The following is a 4,643-nucleotide window of genomic DNA, read 5'->3' as shown; positions in this document are numbered from 1 at the left end:
CTGTGGTTTTTAGTTTCCTCATTTATAAAATAAGGCAGTTGGAACAGATGGTCTCTAAGGCCTCTACCAATTCCAAATCTATGATACTATGAATTGCATTAAGCTTCAGCAATAATGAAAACATAACAGATGCTACTCAGTGGATTTGATCAGGGCACAGATATTTCTGTGAACAATACACATCACTGTCTTACAACAGAAAAATTCAGTTACTTTGAGAGGTCATGTACAAGTATTATACATAGCCTGCAGAATGGAGCCACTGTCATGCATCTTTCTCAAATCTCCAGTATAGTCCTATGTTTAGGATCTGGTCTCTTTCATTCCAACAAATACTGTTTGAGTCACTGAAATCCAAATTCTCAATGCTTAAGTGCCATATAAATTAAAAAGAAAAGGGGAAAAAGCCCAGCCAATACCCCATTGACTTGTCTTTTTTCCTTTTCCTAACTGATAGGTCAAAGATATAATGAGCATAAAGGCTAAATTATGCCCTTTCCCTCTGAGAGGGTTTCCATACCAGTAGAGAGTCTGAGCACATCACCAGGGCAACGAGCAGGAAGCTTACCAGTTTGTGAATGTCATCAGGCATTATGATGCGTGTAGTGGCATATAGGCAGTTTTCACACTGGAGGACCACAGAGGAGGTCTGCTGTACATGTGACCTCGCTGCAGAGCAAACCTTTGAGTACAAGATTTAAAATTTGAATTTCTATTTTTTTCAATCTTAATGGTATTTTTTCCAGCTAAATATAAAGATAGTCTTCAACATTTGTTTTTATAAGATTTTGAGTTCCAAATTTTTCTGCCTCCCTCCTTTCTCTTCCCCCTCCCCAAGACAAAAAGTAATGATTTAGGGTGCATATGTACAATCACATTAAACACATTTCTGCATTAGGCATGTTGTGAAAGAAGAATCAGAACAAAAGGGAAAAACTTTTTTAAAAAGTAGGAACACTATGGTTCAATCTGCATTCAGATTCCACATTTCTTTTTTTCTGGATGTGGAGAGCATTTTCCATCATGAGTCCTTTGGAATTGTCTTGGATCATTGTATTGCTGAGAAGAGGCATGTCTCTCACAGTTGATCATCACACAGTGTTACTGTTACTGTGTACAATGTTCTCCTGGTTCTGCTCACTTCATTCAGCATCAGACCATTTAGGTCTTTCCAGGTTTTTCTGAAATCTGCCTGCTCATCACTTTTTATAGGACAATAGTATTCTATTACATTCATATACAACAACTTGTTCAGCTATCCCCCAATTGATGGGCATCCCCTTGATTTCCAATTCTTTGCTACCACAAAGAGAGCTGCTATAAATATTTTTGTACATGTAGGTACTTTTCCCTTTTTCATGATCTCTTTGGGATACAGACCTAGTAGTGGTATTACTAGATCAAAGGGTATGCACAACTCCATAGCCCTCTGGGCATAGTCCCAAATTGCTTTCCAGAATGGCTGGATCAGTTCACAACTTCACCAACATTGCACTAGTGTTCCAATTTTTCCAGCTTCAACATTTATTATTTTTCTTTTTTGTCATATGAGCTAATATGAAATGTGTGTGGTGGTACCTTAGAGTTGTATTAATTTGCATTTCTATATCAATAGTAATTTAGACCATTTTTTTTCATATGGCAATAGATAGCCTTGATTTCTTCTTTTTTTGCGGGGGTCGGGGCGGTGAACAGTGAGCCGGCTTTATTGTTTATGGTGGGCCCCGTTGGCCTTCGAGTGGGACTACTACTCCTCGACCTAGTCCTGTTTCAGGCTCAGCCTCTCCAACAGGTATTCTCTCAACCCAGACTAGTTATGGGCCTGCACGTGGCACAGGATGGTCAGGTGGTCGCCCAGGCGCTTCAGCACTTTACCTCCTCGCCCAGGTAATGGCTCTCCAGGAAGTCGCAGAGGTGTGGATCCCCCTGGAGCCCAGGGCGCTCAGCTTCAGGAGGGCCTGCTTCAGGTCCTTCTCCAGGCTCAGGGCAGCCTCCATGGCATCAAAGCTGCGGCCCCACTCGTCTTGGGCAGGTTTCTGCACAGCCTGGAGCAGGACCCAGCCCCCACGTTGGTTCTGGAGCCGCATAAGGCTCTTGGTGCCCTCGCGTTTGTCCTTCGCCAGGTCACGGAAAAAATGTGACACCCTCAGCGGAGCGACGTCGTCCCGGGCGAAATAGAAACCCAGGGACAGGTAGGAATAGGAGGCCTGCAGGTAGAGGTCGGCCAGGCAGTTGAACGCGGCCTCAGGCCCCAAAGTTTTGGTGGATCTGGGAGGTGGAGCTCATGGAACTGACGGCAAAGGGAGAAGGCGGACAGTCCCGGAGCTGTTTGGTCTCGGGAGCCAAGGGCGGATGGCCCCAGTGGCAGATGGTCTCGAAAGCAGGGGTCGGTGGTCCCAGGGGGTGGCGGGCGGCAGTGCGAAGATCTAGCGCCCGGGGTCTGCTTCGTCTAAACACTGTTGAAGCAAGAACCAGAGCCGGGCGACGAGGTCTTGGTTTCTTCATATGAAAACTGCCTGTTCGTATCCTTTGACCATTTCTCAATTGGGGAATTTGACTTGCATTCTTATAAATTTGATTTAGTTCCTTTTTTTCAAAATAAATGAGATCTTTCTCAGAAACAATGGCTGTGTAAATTGTTTCTTAGCTTTCTGCTTTCCTTCTAATTTTGGTTGCATTGCTTCTATTTGTACAAAACCCATTTAATTTAATGCAATCAAAATTATCCATTTTGCATTTCATAATATTCTCAATCTCTTGATTGGTCATAAATTCTCCACTCCATAGATCTGAGGGGTAAACTATTCCTTCCCCTCCTAATTTGCCTATGATATCACCCTTTATGTCTAAATCATGTACCCATTTTTACCTTATTTTGATATACCGTGTAAGATGTTGGTCTGCCTAGTTTCTGCCATACTATTTTTCAGTTTTCCCAGCAGTTTTTGTCAAATATTGAATTCTTATCCCAGAAGTTGGAGTCTTTGGGTTTAACAAACAGTATATCACTATAGTTATTTACTACTGTTTCCTATGTCTAACCTATTCCATTGATCTACCACTCTGTTTCTTAGCCAGTACCAATTTTGTTTTGATGACTGCCGATTTATGGTATAGTTTTAGATTTGGTAGGTCTAGCCCACCTTCCTGTGCATTATTTTCATTAGTTCCTTTGATATTCTTGACCTTTTGTTCTTTCAGATGGATTTTGTTGTTATTTTTTCTAGCTCTATAAAATAATTTTAGGTACTCTCATTGCCATGGCACTGAATAGCTAAATTATTTTAGGTAGAATTGTCATTTTTATTATATTAGCTCAGCCTATCCATGAGTAATTGATATTTTTCCAGTTATTTAGATATGATTTTATTTGCATGAAAAGTGTTTTGTAATCGTGTTCATATAGTTCCTGTGTTTTTCTTGGCAGGTAGACTCCCAAATATTTTATATTGTCTACAGTTATTTTAAATGGAATTTCTCTTTCTATCTCTTGCTGCTGAACTTTGTTGGCCATGTATAGAAATGCTGATGTAAATTTGAATTTCCTAAAACCATATCTGTATTGGTGTCTTTAGATCACTCACTCAACATTTTTTTTTATTAAGCATCTACAATGTTCCAAGCATCATGCTAGCTGCTGAGGCCACTAAGACCCACCCCCCCCAAAACAAAACAAAACAAACCAAACAAACAAACAAACAAAAATGAGCCCCACCTGGCCTCAAAGAGTTTTCATTCTATTAGGGAAGATAAGATAATCTCCCTTTTTTTTGCTTGTTGGTATGATACACATAGAAATTGCCACCATATCATTTTTTCTAAGGCTTCTGTTTTCTTAAGATCCTAAGTCTGTTTTGGTCCATTATCTTTGGGTCATGAGACAGTTTGGAATCACAGAATCATAGACTTAGAGTTGAAAGGCATCCTAGAAGTCACCTAATCTAACAACTTCATTTTCCTAATAAAGAAACTGAGGCACAGAGAGTTTACATGATCTGTCCAAGTTCACACAGGCAATATGTGACATAGACATGATCTGAACCAAGGTTCTATGACTCCAAAGTTAGCACCTTCTTCTACTGTACCACAATACATTTACATAGTGCTTTACAGTTTGGGGTTTGGTTTTGATTTTTGGACTGGATTTGTGATTTTGATAAGTGACTTGCTGAGGGACACACAAACCAGCATGCATCAGAGGAAGGACTTGAAACCAGGTGTTCCTAATAACAAAGCACTTTCCCCCTCACCAACACTGTTAGGTAGTACAAGTATTGTTGCCCCTATTTTTACAGATGAAGAAACTGAGGTTCAGAGAATTTGTGTCTAGTCCATAATTATACAACTAGTGACAGAGGCAAACAGGTTTAAAATCCAAGTCTTCTTAGTCCTAGTCCAATGTTCTTTCCATTATACCGCTGCCTCATAAAATTTAGAATTGGAAGGGACCTTAGCCATGAGTAAAGGATAGGCAGACTACATACAGCTGGAGGGCCAAATTCAGCCACTGCCTGGTTATGCACATACTGGTGAGCTAAGAATTTATTTTTACATTTTCAAATACAATGTAAAAACTGTTCTTAGCAGCAGACTGTACACAAACAAGCAGTGGAGCAAATGCAAGCCATATTTGTTGACTTTTT

The 4,643-nt window shown here is 40.6% G+C and overlaps 1 pseudogene; it reads right to left on the bottom strand.

Moving 5' to 3' along the window:
* Positions 1 to 1,759: 1,759 nt before the first annotated feature.
* Positions 1,760 to 2,505, bottom strand: LOC122747707 (annotated as a pseudogene).
* Positions 2,506 to 4,643: the final 2,138 nt, after the last annotated feature.

This window comes from Dromiciops gliroides, chromosome 3 (assembly GCF_019393635.1).
Source record: "Dromiciops gliroides isolate mDroGli1 chromosome 3, mDroGli1.pri, whole genome shotgun sequence".
Classification (NCBI taxonomy): Eukaryota; Metazoa; Chordata; class Mammalia; order Microbiotheria; family Microbiotheriidae; genus Dromiciops; species Dromiciops gliroides.
Note: the sequence above shows the minus strand (reverse complement) of the source record. Positions and strands in the feature narration are given on the sequence as shown.